We start from the raw sequence: 10,417 nt of genomic DNA, 5'->3' as shown, positions 1-10,417 counted from the left end.
CCGGTTTACGTCCACGATGCTCAAGTTATTTTTTATGTTGATATAGAGAAACACTCACTCGACTGGAATGCTACCTATCTCTATTCTTGTTTGACCTAACGTGGTTTACAAGCTTACATTTTACGGGTGTGTATGTTTTATTACAGCAAAGCCACATTAGGGTATCTGCTGAGTTCACCGAGGGGAATCCCTAATTTAGCAGTGTAAGACTAGAGGGAAGGCAGCTAGTAATCACCACCCACTGCCAACTCTTGGGCTACTCTTTTACCAACGAATAGTGGGATTGACCGTAACATCATCACGCCCCCACGGGTGGAGGGAGCGAGCATGTTTGCAACTCGGGCGCGAATCCGCGACCCTCAGGTTACGAAACGCACGCCGTAACGCGCTGGGCCATGCCAGGCCGGTTCAAAATCTATAAACGTTCCTGCTCAACTGTCTGTAGTTTTACGATTAATAAACGTTAATTACAATTATTGTTTCCGAGGGTTATAATATACTGAATGTAACTAACCAAAAATATTGTATGAAGGCCTTTCAGCTATCAATCACGCGAGAATTTCGAACGTTCAACAATATTCGAAGACACGCTAATATTTTCATGAACCACATATTGTCCATTCTTGCTGTCGATAATCTTCGACAAATTTAGAGAACAGGCGGGACTTGCGCAATACACATACAACAATACATCAAACCGAAACAAACATAAATATTAAAATAAATGTATAGCAGTAAATCTGTTACGATGTATATACTGAATGTTATCATACACTATATGTACATTTTATCGTTTTACGTTAAACTTATAATTTAACTCTTTGCACAGAAAACCGCTGAAGATGGATCATGTTTGATCCATAACGACGGAAATAAAATGTTTGATTTTATTATCGTATTGACTTTTGTTTTGATACAGTCCCTACGAATGAATCCATGGAAATAATCTAAGCTTGGATCTCGATTTCAGTATAAGGCTAATTGAGAATTATCTTTAGAGATTGCTGCATTATACTTTTAAACTTTTATTTCACAAATCTTTTGGTAGACGGTGGTAAATTCATAATGTTAACACCCGTGCTTCTACTCTTCCCCGCGCAAATAGTTCCTGTGTAGACTTTCTCATATTTCCTGTACCCTTGTAAGATAGTGGTAAGTCTACGGATTTACGACTTCAAAACCTGGCATTTGATTCCTCTCGGTAGAGACAGTAGATTGCCCAATATGTTTTTTTTTAAAATCTAAAACAAACGAAAAAACATATTTCCGAACCAAACAAACTCTATTGTACAAAAAATCAAATAATAAAGTGTTTTAATATTTCATTATTCTACATTTCGATAGTATATTTCTCATCAGGTGAATAGGACTAACCCTGCGACAAAATATGTGCTTTTGATGACCTCTAGTGCGTAAAACTAAATAAATATGAAATTAAATTTATTCAATAGAAATATTTCTATTAAACTCTGCATCTACTGAATGATTATTGTTGTTTTGAACTAAGCACAAAGCTACACAAAACCCGGATTTTAGCGTAGTAAGTCCGCAAACATACCGCTGAGCCATTGAGGAGTACTGAATGATTAATTTTAGAAAAATTAATCCAAAACGAAAATTTTGGGTATTGCAATTTCAAAAATTTTCTATCGATATGAACTTCGATCCTTTGCTCTTCGTACGTTTTAACGGCATCAGAGAAAAATTTAAGAACAAACTTTCCTCTTGTGAGAGAATCTCAGAAAGACAACGAGACTTCTACTTTCAGTTAATTGGAAGAAATGTTTCGAAGATAAGATCAGGAATAAAGGGTTTGGCATGATCAGGTGATTAAGGCACTCAACCCTAATCTGAGGGTTGCGGGTCTGAATCCCCGTCACGCTAAATATGCTCGCCCTTTCAGCCATGGGGACGTTATAATGTAATGGTCAATCCCACTATTCATAGGTAAAAGAGTAGCCCAAGAGTTGGCGGTGGGTTACTAGATGGCTTCCCTCCAAGTCTTACACTGCAAAATTAGGGACGGCTAGCACAGATAGCCTTCACGTAGCTTTGCGCGAAATTCAAAACAAAACAAACCAAACCAGTCATGAAAAAAACACATGTTTCACTATACATTTCTTGTTGTTTAAGTCATACATATATACATTTCATCTCGGTGGTACATGCATGTATAATTTTATTGTAGAACTTATAATATATTGATATTAATTAAACATGTCCCTTGTAAAAATGACAATTTCCAAAAGCGCTCACTTCGGTAGTGGTCTTTTCTTGCACTCAATAAATTTACAAGGAACAGCGGCATCCATCAGGATCACATAGAAACTAAGCAGTATTCAAACTGTACTATTTATACTGACACGTTTAGTTCTGTACTGGTCCTGGATTCACATCCTGTTGTCTTCGATATTCAAAACCAACTGGCCCAATTATCTTTAACATCTGCTTCTGTCCAGTTTTTCTGCATACTGGGCCATGTTGATATTTGTGGGAACGAGCTCGCCGACGTCGCAGCAAAATCTATCTGCTCTGGCACTATCACCGCTGTGCCTGTTCCATACATGGACTATGGTCCTGTATTCAAGGCTCAGCTCCGTGCCAGTTGGTAGTCGACTATTTTTAGAGAAAAGAAATATCGTTGAATTGTTTTAAAGTGAGCATCTGCTTGTAAATATGAAGACAAACGAATAGAGTTAAGAAATTATTAAATGTAAGTAATTAAACAATATTTACTGAAACGATTCAAATAAAATTATGAAACGAAAAAACCACATTAAGTGAAAAAAGGACGAAATACTTTCCTCCCTGCCCTGTAGTTTGAGTTTGTCAGGACAATATTTGATGTATTGAACGCTTCTTCTGGTTTTTGGTAAACAAGGACTGTTATTCTAAAACGTTTGAGTGACTGTATAGGTTGTTTAAAGTGTTTGTTAACTCTGTTCTGATCACGTTCTCGGACACGTTCTGCAAGTATACTCGTGTTGGTTTGTTTTAATTTTGCGTAAAGCTGTTTGCTTTAGCCCTTCCTAATTTTAAAGTGATAGACTAGAGGAAAGCCAGCTAGTCAAAATTACTCACCGTCAACTCTTGGAATACTCTTTTATTAAATAATATTGCTATTAAACGTCATATCATAAAACCTGCATGGTCGAAAGGGCAAGCATATTTGGCGACGGGTTTTGATTACACGGCCAGATGTTGGCAAGTCGGCCTTCCCATTGGTCAGTAAGCTAAGCCTAACAAGCGTAAAACCTGTTCTACAGTGTGAAATTGTTTAAAAAAGAACAAAAAATAAAATAACTGAAGAAAGTTGAAGTACGTCTAAATAACTGTTTGTAACGACGGTTACTAATAATTGTTATAGTATCAATATTACAACAGGTGTAGTTACATTATCGTACATCTGGTGATTTAAGTACACAAACAAGTTTATAGGACGTAACATATTTCTTCGAGGAATGTGGCTTCAAGTGAAATATTTTTATGAAACTTCGATGTGCTACATAAACAGTGAGAATTAGGAGGGTAGGTGGTAGATTACTTTTAGATTAAAGTTAGGTCATGCATCTGGTGATTTAAGTACACAAACAAGTTTGTAGGACGTAACAGATATCTTCCCCTATAGAGAGCGCTAGTATACTTTGAGACATATAAGAAGTTTGTGTGTTGTTTGTATATGTTGTGTTATAGAAATTTTAATATATATTTTTGTGTAACGACGTGGCGCCGTAGATGAATATAGTTAACGCTGATTTATATGAAAGATAATAAATGTTGAATAACAGCAATAAAGGGGTGGAAAGGGATGGTAACTCCCCTATAGTATGCCCCTTGTTTCACACTGTCACCCCACAAAACTTGAGTGAGATTGGCCCAGCGACCTAGGAGTAGTTAGATAACAGACAAACAGACAGACACACAGATATTTGTGTTTTATATGTTTAACAATTACATTCATTGATAAAATTATACTCTAGTAGACGCTCTAGAATATTATCTTAAAACGATATAAAACCAGTGAAAGATCTCTAAATTGCTAATGGGACAGTATTTTAGATTGACATCACTCAATCAGCGATGGTTTTAAACAGTGACGTCACGTAGACCAAGTAAGCAATAACATGAGAGGTAATGAGATAGTTGAAGAATCGCGGTTAATAAATTATGTTAAAATAGCTGATAAGACCACAAGGGGGACATTTTGAGTTGTTGATTGATTATTCATATGTCATCTATTGAAGTAACTGCATATAAAAGTCTGTTTCAAAAATGGAAAGAGGTGAACAGAGCTATAGAGTTTGATTCAGTGCATAAGCCATATCTCAGCAAAATAGAAAGATATGTGGTTCTTATTTTATATTCTAGCTTGTTAACATTGGTAATTTAAGTTCCTAGTTTAGACTAAACTATAGACCTTGTATTTTAATATAACAAATACATAATTTTAAACACTGCTGCATCCAACGTACCACATGACTCACTAATATCTGTATTTAGATGTGTTATTTTAATATTTACTTTTAAATTAAGAAATGAACTCATATATAATATTAAAGTTTGAATTATAATCTACAATTTGTTTCAAGACTTAATTACATAACTTCATAAACTAGCAGTTCAATAAGCTTTTGAACGCAAGTCAACGAACGTCATGGGATGGCTCGTTGCGAAAGGTTTAATAAGTCAATATCTGTTCTTCTAGCGGCACCATATATAGTACTACAATCATACGATAAGCGCCCTCAACACAAATGAGGAAAAAAAGTAAAAACGTTGTGTGTGAATGTCAAATGGTAAAAACAAACTGTATAATTTCACTTTTATTCGGTCAAGGAGAGCTTTGTAGAGGGCGTTTTCCAATTATCACATTTGCATTTCTTTAAACACGAATGACGAAAGTCATTGAGACTCTGATGATAAGTTATGTCTCGTTATTCAAATTATCAACGCCAATGGGAATGTTTATTGATTGTGACGTACAATTCGATTGGTTTAAAATTATTTTTTAAACTTAACATCTTTTCTTTGTCAGATGAAACAGAAATGGCTGAAAAAGATTGACACAAAATATTTCACGTTTAATGGTCAACTTAAGTCAAAAGAGAGAGAAAAAGGCAATACGGATCTTACAACAGCTTTTTTTTATTAGAGAAACGTCCTACTTAAGAGTATCAGGTCTGCTTCAGCTAAATAACGAAAGAATCGAACAAAGGAAGAACAAACAAAAGATATTGAACCACATTTCTTACTCGAAACCTATTTATACATGTACTTATGTGATACCATTTCCCACTGCTATCTTAAATGTGAGGCCTTTTGGTTTAAGGTGCTTCGTCGGTTTTCGTGGTTTAAATTTTTTATCAGGCAGGCGATAGTACTATCTGTGTAATGATGGCGTGGATTATCCATCTACTTGATATTTTAAATCTTATCAATAGGTCATGAGGACCTTACAACACTATACAGTGTCTCCTTTTATAACAATATCTGTGTAACAACTGAGTCACAAGTTATGGAAATGTCTGTAAATATTATAGTGAAATGTTTGAATTTTTTTCGTCTTTTTCTAATTCTCTTTTATTACGTAATAACTAAAAAACAAAACAATGATGTCAACCAGTCTCACTGAGGTGACGTAGTTTCCAACAGAGTATCTGATTTTATAAATATTATTAATAACTTGTAGTAATTTTAAGAAATCATAATTCTAGTGTTAGCGATGTTATCATTACTTCTTGACGTCAGCTTTCTTAAAGAAATTTGCTGTTCGTTTAAAAACATTAAGTACAGTGTGAAACAGGAATTACCAGCCAATAATAGATAACCAATAAATATTACAGTTAGAACCTCACTGTAATTAGACCTTGATTATAAATACAACCTTACTTTATTTATTGAAGCATTATATTAAATAAAACAAGTAAAGAAAACTACTAAAATAGTAAATAAATGTAGGGATGGCTAATATCAATCCTACAAAAATAACACACAAGATGGTATGGATGGTATTTGTATTATCCATACATAATAGTACAGGCAAGAAGTAACATATAACAATATAACCTTCCAATCACAATTAAGTCTAATTTATCCTGTTTATCTGTTAACATTCTGCTACACTGTGTGTTTGTTATTCTGTACGGATAATGTAAATGATATACCTACTATCTTGTTTCACTGTTTTTGTAGGATATATATTATCCGTCCTTAAATTTACTTACTTTTGAAAAGTTTTTCTTTACTCCTATTATATTTTAATATCTGGTCATTCATTTTTGGGTCATTGTTGTCTTGCAAGACCTGAAGCGAAGCATTTCAGATAAAGTCTTATATCCGATAAGTTAAGACAAATGAGAGAACAAGAATATAAAGTTTTCATTTATCCATAGCGCAGATAGCCCTCGAGTAGCTTTGTGCGAAATAAAAACAAAACAAAACAAACATTTATCCATTATTAAGTTTTAGGTGAATTGTTGCCTGCCTATTTAACTGCATCAGAATAACATCCGGGAAAATAGGTGTGTGAAATATCTTTAGAGTAAATACATATGTGAACTATTTTAAATTTGAATTTTTCCACGCTCAGCGATACACAAAAGTATTCAAGAAATAGAAAAAAAAACCAACAAAAAAACTTGAGTTTGGCAAGAAAATTATATTCCTGTTAAGCCTATTATTTCCTGACTTTAGAAGGAAGCGATAACTCACGTTCACAGTCAACAGATTTATGTAAATAAAACCGTATTTACAATGACTAGTAGCATATAAATAGTACCTTAAATAAGGAAAATTACTGTAATTACTTAGAGTAAACAAGTTATTTCGTGGAAGAATAAAAACGATGATTTTTAGAACAACGTTATAACTCTGAATTATTTGAAATGAAAAGAACTTAAACAGCGACCTCTATTATTAAACGTAAAATATATAAAAGAGCAAGTGATCTCAGAGAAAATGACACATTTGCTGTATCAGTGAAAAACAGGCATTCGTGATTTCTTTCTTAAAAGCAGATTTAACTAGGCCGCTTCACTAACAGCTCTAGGTGAACAATAAAAAAAATGAAATTCTAACATCAACAGGTTTCACGTGTAGGAACGTGAGATGATTAAGTTATGATGTTTTAACTTAAATACAGCACCTTCGTCTGAAGAGATCAGAACGAAATAATCTAGAAAACTGAGAAGTTTAAATTAACGTACATTCTAGTTAACAAACTAACTGAAGTCGTTATGTCTGTCATGATAGCGAAGACATTATTTTGTACAGGACTTTGTTCATTTGGAGCTGAAAAACAAATTGATTTAATAGGCATACCATACACGTTTTGTTCTCGTGCTAGGCCTTGTCACGTGTAACAAAATGTTATATGGGCACTTTTTATGACTTTAATGGAGGTAATGTAACCTTGAAGCACAAGGTGAATTTTTTTCTTTGAAAGAAAAAATACGAAAAGATCTTCAAGTACTCACCGAAACCATTCTAAGAGTAACCTTAAGTCACCCGCTGGTACAGCAGTAAATCTACGGATTTACAACACTAAAATCAGGGGTTCGATTCTCCTTGGTGGACTCAGCAGATTGTCCGAGGTGGCTTTGCTATAAGAAAACACAAAGAAGTAACCTTAGGATGTACTCTAATTAGAAACTAAATAAATTCATTAAAGTAGTGGGGATGTTATTATGTATCGATCAATCTCACTAATCGTTTTACACTGTTAAATTAGGGGACGACGTGTAGTTTCACCCAAAATTTAAAACAAACCAGACCAAATCATACTTCTGTGTCACTATGGGGCTTCAGTGAAGGACAAAAGAAAGAATGGTTTCTGAGTATAGTGATGACAGTGAGGAATAAAACTGACGTGTTCATAAGAAATACGACACTGTAGTTCCAAATTACGTATGTTGACGTCAGTTCAGCAATTTAAAAGTGAGACAGCAATAGAACTAATATGTGTTTACATGGAAAAACGGCAAATTACAAACTTGCTACTAAATGTTTTTGTGTTTTTTTCATGTGTCAGTTTTATAAGTTTCTCATAATACTGTCAGGACTATGAAAAACTACCCTTTGTAATTAGTCTTACCTTAAACATGTAACTAATTAAATGGTTTAACGTTAATATTTATAAAACTTTGTTGCTCAGGATTTCGTTTGAGTGTATGTTATAATATATTTCACTCCATTATAGCAATAGTGAAGGTCAGTATGCGTGTTATATCGAACAAGAAAAATATATAAGTATGTCATTAGGAATACGTGTACATACATGTATGTAAAATGAAAGAAACACGTGCTAAAACCTTAAATCTAACATTACAAGTACAACAACTCCAATATTTTATTAAGAACAGGTTAAAAATGAAAGTGGAGTTAGTGGGTTATGGTAAAACTGGTGTTCTGAATTTGTTTACCTTATGACGTTCAGTTTGCGATAACACCAAAACACTAAACCTGTTCTGCTTCAACAACAATTGTTTTCATTGCATACATTATTAACTTTGCCATACGGATTCTGTTGTGGTGTGATGGAAAGATACGCGGTTCGATCCTCGGTCTTCCTGTTATCCACTAGTCCGAGCATTTCCGATTCGATATAGCGACCTCCAGATATTTCACTTATCTCATAAATTTACCGTTAACATGTTTTATCATACTTAGGGCTGCTATTAGTGACGTTAGTTCTGTGTAGTCTATTCCTGGTAACTTTAACATGTTTTATCACAATAAAGAAATTAAATAGGAAGTATTTCAGATCCGTTCACAAGTTTGATGTTGACTGCTAGAAGGGAATGTCCAATGAGGCGATTTGATGCCCAATATGGCGGCATTAAGTTAAACAACAAGTTTTGTTGCATGACTTGTATTAAAATTTTGAAAAAGACAAGCTAAACTTCTGTTAAGACAGATTTATTTTTATTTGTAAATGAGGTCCTGTGTTGTTTCCAATCTCAGCCAAACTTGGAATTTCATTGCGATATCTCAACATTCAGCATAGTTTAGTTAAGTTTACATCTTAGTCAGATTTTTTACGGTTTTCCTTTCTGATATAACCTTAAGATCCTCGCTATAAGGCACCTGCAACCTAACAATTTTCTGTTCTGTCCACAGAGCTACTCTTAAGATTCTCGCTATAAGGAACTGCAACCTAACAATTTTCTGTTCTGTCCACAGAGCTACTCTTAAGATCCTCGCTATAAGGAACCTGCAACCTAACAATTTTCTGTTCTGTCCACAGAGCTACTCTTAAGATTCTCGCTATAGGGCACCTGCAACCTAACAATTTTCTGTTCTGTCCACAGAGCTACTCTTAAGATCCTCGCTATAGGGAACTGCAACCTAACAATTTTCTGTTCTGTCCACAGAGCTACTTTTAAGATCCTCGCTATAAGGAACTTGCAACCTAACGATTTTCTGTTCTGTCCAGAAAGCTGGCCTTAGAGTCTTCGCTATAAGTGACCTACAACTTCGCAATTCCTTGTCATGCCCACAGAACTGACCTTAAGTTTCTCGTTAAGACAGACCTGTACATATATCTTTATGAGTGATTTTTCAAGAAGAAACTTCAAAACCTAAACTCCATATGGTTAACTAAAGTACAGGTCATTGTGTAATATGATGTATGTCAATAAAGGTGATTCCACACACCAATAACCACCTTTCAAAATGCGATATGTTCGGATGTCTCGAATTTTATATAATATATCAACAGCCGTAGTCTACATAAGTGTTTGTCCTTGTATTCTACGTAAATGTTTGTCTTTTCTTCCAATCCGAGACCACAGTGAGATTATGAGATTACAACAAATTAAACGAGTTAAAAACAAACCAATGTTCCAGTTCTTTTTAAAAATTTCACTCGCATTCCAGCTCGACATGGCCAGCTGGTTAGAGCACTTGATTCGTAATATGATGGTCGCAGGTTCGAATCCTCGTCACACCAATCACACTCGGTGGGGGGTGATGGCTAACTGCTTTTTCTCTAGTCTTACAGTGTTAAATTAGGGACGGCTAGCGCAGTTAATCCTCGTGTAGCTTTGCACGCAACTAAAAAGAAAGAAAAACTCACATTTCTTCAGTGAGAATATATACATATATATTTTGTTACTAAGGGGCCAAGTAGTTAAAGCTGGTTCTCATGGGTTGTCAGGTACATGAGCCAGTTGAATGCAGGTCAAGGATTTAAGAAACAATTTAATAGCAAAAAAAAAGGGGGATTTTACCTTAAACATTAACTGTAATAGTAGCAGCAATATTATATCTGTCGTGAGTGTCTTGGGGAAATATACTGTGTATAATTATTTTGAAAATAGAATTAATACATTTTGTAGGATGTGTTATTAATGGTTACCACAGAATAAGTACTGTCTAATTATAAATTACCTGCCAATGCCAATCGACTAACTATTGG

The 10,417-nt window shown here is 34.5% G+C and overlaps 1 long non-coding RNA gene across 1 annotated transcript; it reads right to left on the bottom strand.

Annotated features, from left to right (window-relative positions):
• Positions 1–1,761: 1,761 nt before the first annotated feature.
• LOC143258247 (uncharacterized) lies at positions 1,762–9,408 on the bottom strand. Its single transcript, XR_013032226.1, has 3 exons — positions 8,421–9,408; positions 7,476–7,601; positions 1,762–2,616 (listed from the first exon to the last, which is right to left on the bottom strand). It is a non-coding gene; the product is annotated as an uncharacterized LOC143258247 (long non-coding RNA).
• Positions 9,409–10,417: the final 1,009 nt, after the last annotated feature.

The sequence above is a fragment of the Tachypleus tridentatus genome, chromosome 7 (genome assembly GCF_004210375.1).
Source record: "Tachypleus tridentatus isolate NWPU-2018 chromosome 7, ASM421037v1, whole genome shotgun sequence".
Taxonomy (NCBI): Eukaryota; Metazoa; Arthropoda; class Merostomata; order Xiphosura; family Limulidae; genus Tachypleus; species Tachypleus tridentatus.
Note: the sequence above shows the minus strand (reverse complement) of the source record. Positions and strands in the feature narration are given on the sequence as shown.